This window comes from Vulpes lagopus, chromosome 4 (assembly GCF_018345385.1).
Source record: "Vulpes lagopus strain Blue_001 chromosome 4, ASM1834538v1, whole genome shotgun sequence".
In the NCBI taxonomy this organism is placed as follows: domain Eukaryota; kingdom Metazoa; phylum Chordata; class Mammalia; order Carnivora; family Canidae; genus Vulpes; species Vulpes lagopus.
This window is the reverse complement of record NC_054827.1, coordinates 45,884,876-45,903,328: the sequence shown is the minus strand read 5'-3', so window position 1 is coordinate 45,903,328 and position 18,453 is coordinate 45,884,876.

Here is an 18,453-nt window from a genome sequence, read left to right as displayed (position 1 = left end):
TACCCACCATTTGCTTCAACGTGGATGGAACTGGAGGGTATTATGCTGAGTGAAGTAAGTCAATCGGAGAAGGACAAACATTATATGGTCTCATTCATTTGGGGAATATAAATAATAGTGAAAGGGAATATAAGGGAAGGGAGAAGAAGTGTGTGGGAAATATCAGAAAGGGAGACAGAACATAAAGACTCCTAACTCTGGGAAACGAACTAGGGATGGTGGAAGGGGAGGAGGGAGGGGGGGTGGGGGAGAATGGGTGACGGGCACTGAAGGGGTCACTTGACGGGATGAGCACTGGGTGTTATTCTGTATGTTGGTAAATTGAACACCAATAAAAAATAAATTTATTAAAAAAATAATAAAAAATAAAATAGCAATCACTGGGTATGGATATGGCGCCCACCCAGAGGAAGTAAAATGAAATTACGGAGAACATAGAGCTACCGCCATATGTTAGGATGTTTCTAAAGACGCTTTGAAAGAGAGGGAAGCCAATCAGAATGATAGCTTTTAAATGGTTATTGTTAATTCTTAAAAGATGACTCAAACCAAGAATAAAAGGACATTAGATTTATGTTTCATCATGGAGGGTACACATAACTGTAACACAGGTACATGCAGCTCCTCACAAAGTCATTTGAAGATTAATAAGAACTAAGGACCAAGAACAAGTTCTTACCGCATCTGCATGAAATGTCTATAAAGACATGCTAGACCCACAATTGGTAATATGGACTGGAAATTTTTTTACTTAGAGAAGGTTTGGAAACTATTAACAATATTTGATTGAGATAGGTTGTGAGAGGATTTAGGCACCTGGAGGCTCTGTGGTTGGAGGATACCATTCCAGCCCATTGTCTCTGCCAGAGACAGTTGTGTTGGATGACACACACAAGTATGGCCTGGCTTACGTCTTACTCTAGTCCAGCCTGGGTGGGTCAAACCTGGTGTATAAGAAAGGAGGAGGAGAAAGGCAGTCTTTTTTATTTTATTTTTATTTTTTTGTAGGTCTTAAAGACATTGCTATTGAAATGAAGAAATGCATACAAGCACACCTATGCAAAGAGACGATAACTTATATGGGTTTTCCAATTGCTAATGGGAGTAAAAATTGCAGATCAGCCATCAGAAATGGGGCCAGAGTCAGACCCCCATCCCCCGTCTTCTTTGTTCTCTTCCTGGAGAAGATGCTTCATTGAGCTTCTGCAAGAGCCCAGCCATCTCCATTTATGGATTAAATGTGGTACTGTGTGGGTTTTTTGTTTTGTTTTGGTTTGGTTTGGTTTGGTTTGGTTTGTGTTTTCCTTCATGTCTATTAGTTTCTGATGAGTATATAAAGTTGTCTATTTATTTACTCATTCAGCAAGATGTGTCTATTGCGTGCCCAGTCTCACACAAAGTGAGTGAGGATGAGACTCAATCAGTATTGGCTCCCTGTCTTTGAGAAGATCCAGGGCCTTTAGAGAATGAAGACATGTACAGGTGACATGCTTCAAAAGCAATACAAGAAGTGAGAATAAGAGTGATACTTGTGCCCAAATCGCCCAAAGTGATTGCTCTAGATGCAAAGTAGAAGTGGAAGAGTATGGATTCTACGAGGGAAATCTTAAGATTCTAGATGAATTTTGAGGAGATCTGTATCTGTAGTATTTGGCAGCGTGGATAACGGTGCATTGGAGCCTGGGGTGGGGGAAGTGGGCCTATGCTAACGTGCATCAGCTGAGGTGTTAGGGGGAGTGAGGGAGAGGAAGGTATCAATAAATACGTGGTTCTGGCTAGAAGTCTCTTTCTGTGAGTGACAGAAGGTGCCACTGCTCCCCCATGCTGGAACACTATTCATCTCAGTCCACTGAAGACATGGTCCAAAGGATGACTTCTCTCAGTGGTTCTCACCCATGACTGCTCATTACAATCACCTACTGGCTTTATTTTTTTAATTAAAGTTTTTGTTTTTATTCCACTTAGTTAACATACAATGTTACATCAGTTTCAGGTGTACAATATGATTCAACACTTCTGTACACCCCCTATGCTCATCATAAGTGGACTCCTTAATCCCCACATCTGTTTCACCCATCCCCCCGCCCCCCTCCCTTCTGGTAACCATCAGTTGTTCTGTATAGTTAAGAGTCTGTTTCTGGCTTTCTCTCTCTCTTTTCCATTTGCTTGTTTTGTTTCTTAGATTCTACAGATGAATGAAATCATATGACATTTCTTTCTCTGATTTATTTCACTTACCTTTATACTCTTTACCTCCATCCATGTCATTACAAATGGCAAGATTTCATTCTTTTTTATGGCTGAGTAATACTTCACTGGTAATATACCACCTCTTCTTCACCCATTTATCAATTGATGAACACTTGGACAGCTTCCATATCTTAGCTATTGTAAATAAAGCTGCTATAAATATAGGGGTGCATGTATCACTTTGAATTAGTATTCTTGTGATCTTTTGGGTAAATACCCAGTAGTGTGATTACTAAATAATAGGTTAGTTCTATTTTTAACTTTTTTGGGAAACTCGATACTGTTTTCCAGAGTGGCTGTACCAGTTTGCATTCCCACCAACAGTGTAAGAGGTTTCCCCTTTCTCCACATCCTTGCCAACACCTGTTATTTTCTTGTGCTGTTAATTTTAGTCATTCTGACAGGTGTGATGTGATATTTCATTGTAGTTTTGCTTTGCATTTTCCTTTTTTTGAAATTTTTTTTCTTTTTATTTTTTTTGCTTTGCATTTTCCTGATGGTAAGCGATGCTGAGCATCTTTTCCTGTGTCAGTTGATCATCTAGATTTCTTCTTTGGAGAGATGTCTATTCCATATCTCCTGCCCATTTTTTAATTGGATTTTATGTTCTATTTTTTGTTTTATGTTTATGTTGCATGTTATAAGTTCTTTATATATTTTGGATACCAGCCCTTTATCAGATATGTGATGTTCTCCCATTCCAAGGGCTGCCTTTCAGTTTTCTTGGTTATTTCCTTTGCTGTGCAGAAGCCTTTTATTTTTATGTAGTCCCAATAGTTCATTTTTGGGACTAGCCTAAAGAGACATATCTAGAAAGAAGCTGCTGTGACTGATCAAGAAGTTACTGCCTGTGTTCTCCTCTAGGATTTTAATGATTTCAGGTCTTTACTTCATTATGAATTTATTTTGTATATGGTGTAAGAAAATGGTCCAGTTTCATTCTTTTGCATGTAGCTGTCCAGTTTTTCCAACACCATTTGTTGAAGAGACTGTCTTTTCCCCATTGGATACTCTTGCTTTGTCAAAGACTAATTGATATGATCATTGTGGGTTCATTTCTGAGTTTTCTATTATATTCATTGATCTATGTTTCTGGTTTTATACCAGTACTGTACTGTTTTGATGGCTACAGCATTGAAATATAACTTGAATTCCAGAATTGTGATACTTCCAGCTTTGCTTTTCTTTTTGAAGATTGCTTTGGCTATTCAGGATCTGTTGTGATTCCATACAAATTTTAGAGTTATTTGTCCCAGCTCTGTGAAAAATGCTATTTTGATAGGCACTGTCTCAAATATGTAGATTGCTTTATGGACATTTTAACAATATTTGTTCTTCCATTCCATGAGCATGGAATGTTTTTCCATTACTTTGTATCATCTTAAATGTCTTTGATCAGGTTTTGTAGTTTTCAAAATACAGGTTTATCGCTTCTATTTATTCTTAGGTATCTTATTATTTTTTTAAGTTTTTTATTTATTTGAGAGAGCAAGAGCAAGCACAAGTGGGGGTTCAGAGGCAGAGGGAGAAGCAGACTTCTCAGTGAGCAGGGAGCCCGACTGGGGGCTCCATTGCAGGACCCTGAGATCATGACCCAAGCCGAAGGCAGATGCTTAATCAACTGAGCCACTCAGGTGCCCTTTTTCATTTGTTTTTATGTACACTTTTATTTCTTTGATTTCCTGGTTGACCCATTAGTTGTTTAATAGCATATTGTTTAACCTCCATGTTGTCTTTCCAGGTTTTTTCTTATGTATGACTTTTAGTTTCATAGAGTTGGTCAAAAAGTATGCATGGTATGATTTCGATCTTGAATTTGTTGAGGTTTGTTCTGCGTGCTAATGTGTGATCTATCTGCAGGATGTTCTATAAGCACTTGAAGAGAATGTGTATTTTGTGGTTTTAGGATGGAATGTTCTGTTAAGTTCATCCATCTGGCCCAGTATGTCATTCAAAGCCATTGTTTCCTTGTTGATTTTCTACTTAGATGATTTGTCCATTGGTATAGGTGAGGTGTTAAAGTACCCTACTATTATTGTATCATTATCCATGAGTTTCTTTATGTTTTTTATTAATTGATTTATATATTTGGGTGATCACAAGTTGGGAGCAAAATTATTTACAATTGTTAGATCGTCTTGATGGATAGACTCCTTAGTTGTGATATAGTTCCCCCTCTTCATTCTTGTTACAGTCTTTGGTTTAAAATCTAGTTTGTGGGGCAGCCCAGGTGGCTCCGGGGTTTAGCGCCACCTTCAGCCCAGGGCGTGATCCTGGAGACCCGGAATCGAGTCCCACCTCGGGCTCCCTGCTTGGACCCTGCTTCTCCCTCTGCCTGTGTCTCTGCCAATCCCGCCCCCCCACCCCCCGTGTCTCATGAATAAATAAATAAAATCTTTAAAAAATAAAATACATAAAATAAAATCTAGTGTGTGTGATAGAAGTATGGTTACTCCAGCTTTCTTTTGACAACCATTAACATGGTAGATGGTTCTCCTTCCCTCCACCTTCAATCTACAGGTATCTTTAGGTCTAAAATGAGTCTCTTGTAGGTAGCATATGAATAGGTCTTTTTTAAAAATACATTTTGATATTTTATGTCTTGATTGAAGCCTTTAGTCCATTTATATTCTAAGTGATTATTGATAGATAGGAATTTGGTGACATTGTATTACCTGTAAATCTGGTGTTTCTGGTGATGTTCTCTGCCCCCTTTCTAGTCTTCTAGTCTTTGTTGCTTTTGGCCTTTCTTTCTCACTGAAAGAGTCCCCCTCTAATATCTCTTGTGGGGCTGATTTAGTGGTCATGAACTCCCTTAGTTTTTGTTTGGGAAACTCTTTATCTCTCCTTCTATTCTAAATGACAGCTTTCCAGGGCAAAGTGGCCTGGCTGTGTGTTCTTCCCATTCAGCACATTGAATATATCCTGCCACTTGTTTCTGTCCTCCCAAGTTTCTGTGGACAGATGTGCTGCAAACCCACTTGTCTTCTCTTGTCAGTTAAGGACTTTTTTCCCCTTGCTCCTTTCAGGATTCTTTCCTTGTCTGTGTATTTTGTGAATTTGACTATGATATGTCTTGGCGATATGTGGCTTTTGTTAAATTTAATGGGAGTTTCTCTGTGCTTCTAGGTATTGATGCCTGTATCCTCCCCTAGACTAGCTAAGTTTCCAGCTATAATTTGCTTCCAGCTATAAGTGGCTCAGATAGGCCTTCTGCCCTTTATCTCTCTTTTAATCTCTTGGAGTCCTATGATACTCCATTTTAATAAGTTACTGAGTTTCCTAAGTCAACTTTCAAGACCCATTACCTTTGTTTCTCTCTTCTTTGCAGCTTCATTATTTTCCATAATTTTATCTTCTATACACTGATTCATTCCTCTGCTTTGTCCATCTAGGTCTGCATTTCACTTACAGCATTTTTAATTTTGGTCTGAGCAGATTTTAGTCCTTTTATCTGTGCAGGAAGTGATTCTCTAGTGTCTTCTATGCTTTTTTCCCCCAAGCCCAGGTAGTACCATTACAATTGTTGTTTTAAATTCTAATTCAGACATCTTATTAATTAAATCTTTGGCTGTCATTTCTTCCTGCTCTTTGTCTTTCTTTTGGGTGAGTTATTCTGTGTTGCCATTTTGGATGGAGGGGAAAAAAACAAAATAAAATAAAAATTTAAAAATCAAAAAAATTTTAAGATAAAATATAATGAAATACATGAAGGAAGCTAGATCCTAGGTGTGTTTTGGTCTTCTTGTTACAAAAAGCTTGATAGAATAAAATGTAGGAAGAAAGAAAAGGAAAAGAAAAAATTTTTGAAAAATGAATTGTTCTTTCTGTATCCAAGAAAAAAGAAAGAAAAAGAGAGAAAACCAAAAAACAAAAAGAAACAAAAATTTAAAAACCTAATGGATGCTGGATTCTGTTTCCCATAGAGCTGAAGCTTTGCAGCATTCTGTGATCAGTAGGCCTGTGCTGGTGTTCTAGGGTTTGGGGGAAAGGCCTGCCCCTGATTCTCAGGTGGAGTTGCCCTGGTGGGGATGTGCCTGCAAGGTGCAGGGGGCGGAGCTCGGTGCACCTGCTCTGTTCTCCACTTGGTGGCAGTGTTTAGCTCACTGAGGTGGATCGGGCTGAAGGGCACTAGGAGAGCATGGCCTTGCCCCATCCTCTCTGCTTAGGAGCAGGAAATGCAAGCTACCCTTCTTCAGTAAGCCTTCACAATGTGCAGACAATGACCCCTCCTGTTCCTATGACTTCCGTCAGATTCCTGCCTTCACCCTGTGTCTGCACTGTTTGCCCGCCAAATGGCACAGCTCTCCCGTTTTGTTTAATCATTTAAATTCAGTTGGCCAACATAATCATTCCAGATGTAGAGCTCTGTAATTCATCAGTTGTGTATAACACCCAATGCTCAGCACATCTCTTGCCCTTCTTAATGCCCATCACATAGTTACTCCATCCCCCTCAGCGACCCTCAGTTTGTTTCCTTCAGTTAAGAGTGTCGTGGATTTATCTCAGGCACAGCTGTGTTTGAAAACCCCACACTTCAGGTATCCCCACTGGTTGGACTGGCACTGATCCTCTGGGGAAGGGCCTCCCTGTGCGGTGACCAGTTCCAGTTTGTCCCTGAAGACAGTGGTGGGACTGTGCAGCAGTTCTCGGTTTATGCTAAGTCACAACACACAGCCTGCACCAGGGATTGCTGCCTTCAGCTGGCATCTTTGTTCCTATACCAGTGAGCTGGGCAGCTCAATGAGCCTACAGGATCCTTTGCCCATGGAGAGGCCATATTACCACTGGCATATGCACTCCAACTGGAGAACCACTTCTTCCCTGTGGCTGTGGGGAGCCTCAGAATGCCCAGTGCTGGGGCTCTGCCCTGGTCTTCCCCTGGAGCACCACTCAATTCCCCGGGTGGAAACCTAGCAATGTCTTGGACTTCTGAAGCTTCAGACTCTGCACTCAGCTGTATATAGAAAACTGGTGGTATTGTAAACCTCACCCTTTTTTTTTCAGTGATTTTTCTCTCTCTCCTTCTCTCTGGCTACTCCCTCCCCTGAGCAGCACCCATGTTTCTTTTCTCCCAAGAATCAGCTCTAGAGTTCTTACCTTCCACACATCGGTTTTCTAGTTTGTAGACATGCAGCTATGTTCTCTAAGACTTCCAACCGATGTCTTGGGTGTTCAGACTGATTTGATAGTTAACTAGCTGTGTTTGAGGGAGGAGGAAAGCTGAGGGTCACCCTAATACTCCACCATCTTATGTCTCTCCAAGTTTCATGACTTATTTATATATTTTGTGTATTAACACTTTATCAGATATGTGAGGCAAATATCTTCTCCCATTCTGTAGTTTAGGTTTTTAAAAATATTTTATATATTTATTCATTTGAGAGAGAGCGTGCAAGACAACAAGAGAGAGCACAGAGGGAGAGGGAGAAGCAGACTCCCTGCTGAGCAGAGAACCTGATGTGGGACTCAATCCCAGGACTCCAGGATCATGACCTGAGCTAAAGGCAGACACTTAACAGCTGAGCCACCCAGGCACCCCTGTAGTGTTTTTGTGTTTTTTTTTAAATCTTTTTTTTCTATAAATTTATTTTTTATTGGTGTTCAATTTACCAACATACAGAATAACACCCAGTGCTCATCCCGTCAAGTGCCCCCCTCAGTGCCCGTCACCCAGTCACCCCCACCCCCCACCCTCCTCCCCTTCCACCACCCCTAGTTCGTTTCCCAGAGTTAGGAGTCTCTCATGTTCTGTTTCCCTTCCTGATATTTCCCACTCATTTTTTCTCCTTTCCCCTTTATTCCCTTTCACTATTTTTTATATTCCCTAAATGAATGAGACCATATAATATTTGTCCTTCTCTGATTGACTTATTTCACTCAGCATAGTACCCTCCAGTTCCATCCACGTCGAAGCAAATGGTGGGTATTTGTCATTTCTAATGGCAATATTACAATGGTAATATTCCATCGTATACAGAGACCACATCTTTTTTATCCATTCATCTTTCAATGGACACCGAGGTTCCTTCCACAGTTTGGCTATTGCGGACATTGCTGCTAGAAACATCGGGGCGCAGGTGTCCCAGCGTTTCACTGCATCTGTATCTTTGGGGTAAATTCCCAGCAATGCATTGCTGGGTCATAGGGCAGATCTATTTTTAACTCTTTGAGGAACCTCCACACAGTTTTCCAGAGTGGCTGCACCAGTTCACATTCCCACCGACAGTGCAGGAGGGTCCCCCTTTATCCACATCCTCTCCAACATTTGTGGTTTCCTGCTTTGTTAATTTTCCCCATTCTCACTGGTGTGAGGTGGTGTCTCATTGTGGTTTTGATTTGTATTTCCCTGATGGCAAGTGAGCGGAGCATTTCCTCATGTGCTTGTTTTTTAGTTTTGTTGATTGATTCCTACACTACACAGAAGGTTTTTATTTTGAATTAAATTCCAGCCATTAATTTTTGCTTTTATTTCCCTTGCATCAGGAGACTTATCTATAAAGAACTTGCTGTGGCCAAGGTCAAACAGGTTACTACCTGTGTTCTCCTCTAGGATTTTAATGGTTTCCTGTCTCAGATTTAGGTCTTTCATCCATTTTGTGTTTATTTTTGTGTATGGTATAAGAAAGTGGTCCAGTTTCATTCATTTGCATAGTTCTGCCCAGTTTTCCCAACACCATTTGTTGAAAACACTGTCTTTTTCCCATTGGATATTGTTTCCTGCTTTGTCAAAGATTAATTGAACATTTAGTTGTGCATTTGTTTGTGGGTTTTCTACTCTGTTCCACTGACTTATGTGTCCATTTTTGTGCCACAACCATTCTGTTTTGACCACTGCACTTTGTAATATGCCTTGAAGTCTAGAATTGTGATGCTTCCAGCTTTACTTTCTTTTCCAAGATTGTTTTAGCTATTGAGGCTCTTTTCTGGTTCCACACACATTTTAGGATTGTTTATTCTAGCTCTGTGAAAAACACTGGTGATATTTTGATAGGGATTGTCTTAAATGTGTAGATTGCTTTGGGTAGTGCAGGCATTTAAAAAATATCTGTTCTTCCTATCCCTAAGCATAGAATGTCTTTCCATTTGTTTGTGTCCTCTTCAGTTTCTTTCAACATTGCTTATAGTTTTCAGAGTACAGTTCTTTTAACTCTTTCATTAGGTTTCTTCTTAGATATCATATTGGGTTTTTTTGGTGTAATTGTAAATGGGATTGAGCATTTAATTTCTCTTTTTGCTGCAACATTATTGGTGCATTCAAATGCACAGATTTCTCGATGTTAATTTTCTATCCTTTGATCTACTAAATTTGTTTATCAGTTCTAGTAATTTTCTGGTGGAGTCTTTTCACTTTTCTATATATGGTATCAAAGACATCTGCAAATACTGAAAATTTGACATCTTCCTTGCTGGTTTGGATGTCTTTTATTTCTTTTTGTTGTCTGATTGCTCTGGTGAGGACTTCTACTACTATGTTAATTAACAGTACTGAGAGTGGTGGACATCCTTGTCTTGTTCCTGACCATAGAGGAAAATCTTTCAGTTTTTCTCCATTGAGGATGATATTAGCTGTGGGTTTTTCATATATGGGTTTTATTGTTAGTTATGTTCCCTCAAAATCTACTTTGCTGTGGGTTTCTACCATGAATGGATGTTGTGCTTTGTTAAATGCTTTTTCTGCATCTACTGAAATGATCATATGATTCTTTTTTTTTCTTTTTTGGCAAATTTTTATTTAAATTTTAGTTAGTTAACATACAGTGCAGTATTGTTTCAGGAATAGAATTCAGTGATTCATCACTTACATATAATAGTCTGTGCTCAACACAATGAGGACCCTCCTTATTACCCATCACCCATCCAGCCCATACCCTTTGTACCTTCCTCCATCAACCCTCAGTTTGTTCTCTATCTTTAGGAATCTCTTATAGTTTGTTTCTCTCTCTCTCTCTCTCTTTGTTTTTAAAGATTTATTTATTTATTTTAGAGAGAGAGGGCACAAGCAACAGGGGTAGAGGGAGAGAGAGAATCTCAAGTAGACTCAGTACGAGGCTCGAGAGCAGGACCTGAGCTGAAACCAAGAGTTGGATGGTTAATTAACTATACCACTCAGGTGCTCCTCTCTCTCACTCTTTTTTCCCTCTTCCATATGTTCATCTGTATTATTTCTTAAATTCCACTAATGAATGATGTTACATGGTATTTGTCTTTCTCTGACTGACTTATTTCACTTAGCATAATACACTGTAGCTCCATCCACATCACTGCAAATGGAAAGATATCATTCTTTTTGATGGCTGAGTAATACTCCACCGTGTATATATACAATATCTTCCTTATCCATACATCAATCAACGGACAATTGGATGATGGCTATTGTTGATAATACTACTATGAACATCAGGGTGAATGTACCACTTCATTTTTTTAAATAAATTAATTTTTTATTGGTGTTCAATTTACCAACATACAGAATAACACCCAGTGCTCATCCCGTCAAGTGCCCCCCTCAGTGCCCTTCACCCATTCACCCCCAGCCCCCGCCCTCCTCCCCTTCCACCATCCCTAGTTCGTTTCCCAGAGTTAGGAGTCTTTATGTTCTGTCTCCCTTTCTGATATTTCCCACACATTTCTTCTCCCTTCCCTTAATTCCCTTTCACTGTTATTTATATTCCCCAAATGAATGACAACACACACTGTCCTTCTCCGATTGACTTACTTCACTCAGCATAATACCCTCCAGTTCCATCCACGTTGAAGCAAATGGTGGGTATTTGTCGTTTCTAATGGCTGAGGAATATTCCATTGTATACATAAACCACATCTTCTTTATCCATTCATCTTTCGATGGACACCGAGGCTCCTTCCACAGTTTGGCTATTGTGGACATTGCTGCTAGAAACATCGGGGTGCAGGTGTCCCGGCGTTTCATTGCCTCTGAATATTTGGAGTAAATCCTCAACAGTGCAATTGCTGGGTCGTAGGGCAGGTCTATTTTTAACTCTTTGAGGAACCTCCACACAGTTTTCCAGAGTGGCTGCACCAGTTCACATTCCCACCAACAGTGTAAGAGGGTTCCCTTTTCTCCACATCCTCTCCAACATTTGTGGTTTCCTGCCTTGTTAATTTTTCCCATTCTAACTGGTGTGAGGTGGTATCTCATTGTGGTTTTGATTTGTATTTCCCTGATGACAAGTGATGCAGAGCATTTTCTCATGTGCACGTTTGCCATGTCCATGTCTTCCTCTGAAGATTTCTCTTCATGTCTTTTGGCCATTTCATGATTGGTTTGTTTGTTTCTTTGGTGTTGAGATTAAGAAGTTCTTTATAGATCTTGGAATCTAGCCCTTCATCTGATACATCATTTGCAAATATCTTCTCCCATTCTGTAGGTTGTCTTTTAGTTTTGTTGACTGTATCCTTTGCTGTGCAAAAGCTTCTTATCTTGATGAAGTCCCAATAGTTCATTTTTGCTTTTGTTTCTTTTGCCTTCATGGATGTATCTTGCAAGAAGTTACTGTGGCCGAGTTCAAAAAGGGTGTTGCCTGTGTTCTCCTCTAGGATTTTGATGGACTCTTGTCTCACATTTAGATCTTTCATCCATCTTGAGTTTATCTTTGTGTATGGTGCAAGAGAGTGGTCTAGTTTCATTCTTCTGCATGTGGTTGTCCAATTTTCCCAGCACCATTTATTGAAGACTGTCTTTCTTCCAATGGATAGTCTTTCCTCCTTTATCGAATATTAGTTGACCATAAACTGCAGGGTGCACTTCTGGGTTCTCTATTCTGTTCCATTGATCTATGTGTCTGTTTTTGTGCCAGTACCACACTGTCTTGATGACCACAGCTTTGTAGAACAACCTGAAATCTGGCATTGTGATGCCCCCAGATGTGGTTTTCTTTTTTAAAATTCCCCTGGGTATTCGGGGGCTTTTCTGATTCCACACAAATCTTAAAATAATTTGTTCTAACTCTCTGAAGAAAGTCCATGGTATTTTGATAGGGATTGCATTAAACGTGTAAGTTACCCTGGGTAACATTGACATTTTCACATTATTAATTCTGCCAATCCATGAGCATGGAATATTTTTCCATCTCTTTCGTCTTCCTCAATTTCTTTCAGAAGTGTTCTATAGTTTTTAGGGTATAGATCCTATACCTCTTTGGTAAAGTTTATTCCTAGGTATCTTATGCTTTTCAGTGCAATTGTAAATGGGATTGACTCCTTAATTTCTCTTTCTTCAGTCTCATTGTTAGTGTATAGAAATGCCATTGATTTCTGGGCATTGATTTTGTATCCTGCCACGCTACCAAATTGCTGTATGAGTTCTAGCAATCTTGGGGTGGAGGCTTTTGTGTTTTCTATGTAGAGTATCATGTCATCGGCGAAGAGGGAGAGTTTGACTTCTTCTTTGCCAATTTGAATGTCTTTCATGTCTTTTTGTTGTCTGATTGCTGAGGCTAGGACTTCCAATACTATGTTGAATAGCAGTGGTGAGAGTGGACATCCCTGTCTTGTTCCTGATCTTAGGGGAAAGGCTCCCAGTGCTTCCCCATTGAGAATGATATTTGCTGTGGGCTTTTTGTAGATGGCCTTTTAGATGTCAAGGAATGTTCCCTCTATCCCTATACTCTGAAGAGTTTTGATCAGGAATGGATGCTGTATTTTGTCAAATGCTTTCTCTGCATCTAATGAGAGGATCATATGGTTCTTGGTTTTTTCTCTTACTGATATGATGAATCACATTGATTGTTTTACGAGTGTTAAACCAGCCTTGTGTCCCGGGGATAAATCCTACTTGGTCATGGTGAATAATTTTCTTAATGTGTTGTTGGATCCTATTGGCTAGTATCTTGTTGAGAATTTTTGCATCCATGTTCATCAGGGATATTGGTCTGTAATTCTCCTTTTTGGTGGGGTCTTTGTCTGGTTTTGGAATTAAGGTGATGCTGGCCTCATAGAACGAATTTGGAAGTATTCCATCTCTTTCTATCCTTCCAAACAGCTTTAGTAGCTTTAGTCTACTAAATCTAAAGAAGAAAATCTAAATCTAAATCTAAAGATTTCTTCTTTAAACGTTTGGTAGAATTCCCCTGGGAAGCCATCTGGCCCTGGACTTTTGTGTCTTGGGAGGTTTTTGATGACTGCTTCAATTTCCTCCCTGGTTATTGGCCTGTTCAGGTTTTCTATTGCTTCCTGTTCCAGTTTTGGTAGTTTGTGGCTTTCCAGGAATGCGTCCATTTCTTCCAGATTGCCTAATTTATTGGCGTACAGCTGTTCATAATATGTTTTTAAAATCGTTTGTATTTCCTTGGTGTTGGTAGTGATCTCTCCTTTCTCATTCATGATTTTATTAATTTGAGTCTTATCTCTCTTCTTTTTAATAAGGTTGGCTAATGGTTTATCTTTCTTACTAATTGTTTCAAAGAACCAACTCCTGGTTCTGTTGATCTGTTCCACAGTTCTTCTGGCCTCGATTTTGTTGTGTTCTGCTCGAATTTTAATTAACTCTCTTCTGCTGGGTGTAGGATCTATCTGCTGTTTTTTCTCTAGCTCCTTTATGTGTAAGGTGAGCTTTTGTATTTGAGTTCTTTCCAGTTTTTGAATGGATGCTTGTATTGCGATGTATTTCCCCCTTAGGACTGCTTTTGCTTCATCCCAAAGATTTTGAATGGTTGTATCTTCATTCTCATTAGTTTCCACGAATCTTTTTAATTTTTCCTTAATTTCCTGGTTGACCCTTTCATCTTTTAGCAGTATGGTCCTTAACCTGCACGTGTTTGAGGTCCTTCCAAACTTCTTGTTGTGATTTAGTTCTAATTTCAAGGCATTATGGTCTAAGAATATGCAGGGGATTATCCCAATATTTTGGTATCAGTTCAGACACGATTTGTGACCCAGTATGTGGTCTATTCTGGAGAACGTTCCATGTGCACTTGAGAAGAATGTGTATTCAGTTGCTTTTGGATGTAAAGTTCTGTAGATATCTGTGAAATCCATCTGGTCCAATGTATCATTTAAAGCTCTCGTTTCTTTGGAGATGTTGTGCTTAGAAGACCTATTGAGGGTAGATAGAGCTAGATTGAAGTCACCAAGTATAAGTGTATTATTATCTAAGTATTTCTTCACTTTTGTTATTAATTGGTTTAAATATTTGGCAGCTCCCACATTCGGGGCATATGTATTGAGGATTGTTAAGTCCTCTTGTTGGATAGATCCTTTAAGTATGAGATAGTGTCCCTCTTCACCTCTCACTACAGTCTTCGGAGTAAATTTTAGTTTATCTGATATAAGGATGGCTACCCCTGCTTTCTTTTGAGGACCATTTGAATGGTAAATGGTTCTCCAACCTTTTATTTTCAGATTGTAGGTGTCCTTCTGTCTAAAATGAGTCTCTTGTAGACAGCAATTAGATGGGTCCTGCTTTTTTATCTAGTCTGAAACCCTGTGCCTTTTGATGGGGTCATTAAGCCCGTTCGCGTTCAGAGTTACTATTGACAGATATGAGTTTAGTGTCATCCTGATATCTATTCAGTCCTTGTTTTTGTGGATTGTTCCACTGAACTTATTCTTAAATGGGAATTTTAAGAGTCCCCCTTAAAATTTCTTGCAGAGCTGGTTTGGAGGTCACATATTCTTTCAGTTCCTGCCTGTCTTGGAAGCTCTTTATCTGTCGTTCAATTTTGAATGAGAGCCTTGCTGGATAAAGTATTCTTGGTTGCATGTTCTTCTCATTTAGGACCCTGAATATATCCTGCCAGCCCTTTATGGCTTTCTGGCCTTTCTGTGGAGAGGTCTGCTGCTACCCTAATATTCCTCCCCATAAAAGTCAGGGATTTCTTGTCTCTTGCTGCTTTAAGGATCTTCTCTTTATCTTTGGAATTTGCAGGCTCCACTATTAAATGTTGAGGTGTTGATCGGTTTTAATTGAGTTTAGGTGGGGGGGATCTCTCTATTTCTTGGATCTGAATGCCTATTTCCCTTCCCAGATTAGGAAAGTTTTCAGCTATGATTTGTTCAAATACACATTGTGGCCCTCTGTCCCTTTCAGGGCCCTCGGGAACCTCAATTAAATGTAGGTTTTTCTTCCTCAGGCTGTTGTTTATTTCCCTTAATCTGTCTTCATGGTCTTTTAATTGTCTGTCTCTTTTTTCCTCAGTTTCCCTCTTTGCGATCAATTTGTCTTCTATGTCACTCACTGGTTCTTCCACCTCGTTAACCCTTGTTGTTAGGACTTCTAGTTTGGATTGCATCTCATTCTATTGATTTTTAATTTCTGCCTGATTGGATCTAAATTCTGCAGTCATGAAGTCTCTTGAGTCCTTTATGCTTTTTTCTAGAGCCACCAGTAGCTGTATAATAGTGCTTCTGAATTGGCTTTCTGACACTTGTCAGAAATTGTAATCCAGATTTTGTAACTCTGTGGGAGAGAGGACTGTTTCTGATTCTTTCTTTTGAGGTGAGGTTTTCCTTCTAGTCATTTTGCTCAGTGCAGAGTGGCCAAAAGCAAGTTGTATTGGGAAAAGGAGAAAAAGAGAGGAGAGGAAGAACGAAAGAAAGAAAAGAGAAAAAGAAAAAAGGAGAAAAAAAGGAAAAAGAGAAGAACAAGAGAAAGAAAAAGAAAGAAAGGGGAAAAAAGGGGTGGGGGAAGCAATCAGAAATCAAAAAGAAAAAAAAAAAACACGGGGGCGTATCTTCTGATTCTGTATACTATAAGTCCCTTGACTTCCCCTGGAACTTGTCCTCTAGCTGGTCTTCTGGGGGAGGGGCCTGTTGTGCTGATTTTCAGGTGTTAGCACTTGGGGGAGCTGCTCTGCCCCCTGCCTGGTGCAGGGCTCAGTGGGGGTTGTTTACCCCGTGAGGCCCCAGGAGGAACAACCCCAGTGGCGGGGCCAGCTCTGCAGCTCTAGAGTCAGCCCCCGCAGTAACTCCGGGGCTCTCCATCTGCAGGGCCTGGGGGCTCCCGGGCGGGGCCGCTGATCTGCTCAGCTCGGGGCAGGAGCGTCCTCGCTGTCCTGGGCCCTCCCGGCCTCTGCCTGTCCCGGGGGAGGCCGGATCCTGGGCTGTGTCCCGGCGCCCTGTGCTCCGGGGCCTGCGCTGTTGGATTCTCTCCCGCCCCGCAGCCCCCTCCGCGGAGCCGCCGCCTGAGCCCCTCCGAGCTGCTCCGGGTCCCGCCGTGCGCTCTGCAGCCCTTAGGGAGCTCGGCGCACTCTCCCGGGGCGCAGGTGCCTGTTAGTGTCCCAGGGAGCCCGAGGGCATCCCTGCCCTCCTGGGTCCTGCTCCAACTCCCTGCGGGCGCCTTTCTGCCCGGGAAGGTTGGTGCAGCTCCTGCTCCTCCGGGACGGGGCTCTCCTGTCCTGGGGACACTCGCCCCGGCCTCAGCCCGGCTCCTCGCGGGGCCCCTCCCCCTCGGAGGCCTTTTGTTTCTTTATTTCTTTTTCCCCGTCTTCCTACCTTGATAGAAGCGCGAACTCTTCTCACTATAGTGTTTCAGCTGTTCTCTCTTTACATCTCAGGCCGAATTCGTAGATTTTCAGGATGATTTGAAGGTGATCTAGGTACTTTGGGGGGACAGGTGATTTGGGGACCCTACTCTTCCGCCATCATGCCCCTCCTCCTCGAATGTACCACTTCAAATCTATATTTTTGTATCCTTTGGGTAAATATTTAGTAGTGCAATTGTTAGATCATAGGGTAGTTCTATATTTAACTTTTTGAGGAACTTTCATACTGTTCTCCAGAATGGCTGCTGCAGTTTGCATCCCACTGACACTACAAGAGGGTTCCCCCTTCTCTGCATCCTCTCCAACATCTGTTGTTTCCTTAGCCATTCTGACTTGCGTGAGGTGATATCTCATCGTGATCCTATGGTTCTTATCCTTTCTTTTATTAATGTGGTGTGTCATGTTGATTGATTTGTGAATATTGAGCTACTGTTGTGCCTTCAGGAATAAATCCTCCTTGATTGTGGTGAATGATTTTTTAAATGTATTGTTGGATTTGGTTTGCTGGTATTTTATTGAAAATTTTTGCATCCATGTTCATCAAGGATATTGGCCTGTAGTTCTGTTTTGTTTTTTTTTTCTTTGTGGAGTCTATCTGATTTTGGTATCAGGGTAATGCTGGCCTCATAGAATGAGTTTGGAAGTTTTTCTCCCTTTTCTTTCTTTCTTTTCTTTTATTTTTTTAATGTTTAAGGAGAATAGGTATTAACTCTTCTTAAATGTTTGGTAGACTTTGTGAAGAGATCTGGCCCTGGACTTTTGCTTTTTGGGAGATTTTTGAGTATTGATTTACTGATTATAGGTCTGTTCAAGTTTTCTATTTCTTCCTGTTTCAGTTTTGGTAGTTTATAGGTTTCTAGGAATTTATCCATTTCTTGGAGGTAATCTAGTTTGTTGCCATATAGTTTTTCATGATATTCTCATAATTGTTTTTATATCTGTGGCATTTGTTTTCATTTCTCTCCTCTTAATTGTGATTTTATTTATTTGGGTCCTTTCTCTTTTCTGTAAGTCTGGCTAAAGGTTTATCAATTATTGATTTTGTTCAAAGAAGAAGTTCCTGGTTTCATTGATCTGTTCTATTATTTTTGTAGTTTCTATATCATTTATTTCTTCTCTCATCTTTATTATTTCCTTCCTTTTCTTGGCATTAGACTTTATTTGTTGTTCTTTCTCTAGTTTCTTTAGGTTCAAGATTAGGATGTTTATTTGAGATTTTCTTGCTTCTTCAGTAGGACTGTGTTACTCTGAGGATTGGTTTTGTTGGATCCCAAAGGTATTGGACTCTTGTTTTCATGTTTATATGTTTCTGTGTATTGTTTATTCGTTGTTTGATTTCCTTGTTGACTCAATTTAGTAACATGTTGTCTAACCTCTGTGTATTTGTGATCTTTCTAAATTTTTCTTGTAGTTGACTTCTTGTTTCATAGTGTTGTAGTAAGAAAGGATGCATGGGAAAAAAAAGAAAAGATGCATGGTATGATTCATTATTTCTGTATCTTTTGAGGCCTAATGTAACCTAGTATAGGATCTATTCTGAAAATTATCCCATGTAACCTTGAAAAGAATGTGTATTGTGCTCTTTTAGGATGGAATATTCTGAATATATCTGTCAAGTCCATCTGTTCCAGTGTGTCATTTAAAGCTATTGTTTCCTTGTTGGTCTTCTGTTTAGATGACCTGTCCACAAGTGAAGTGT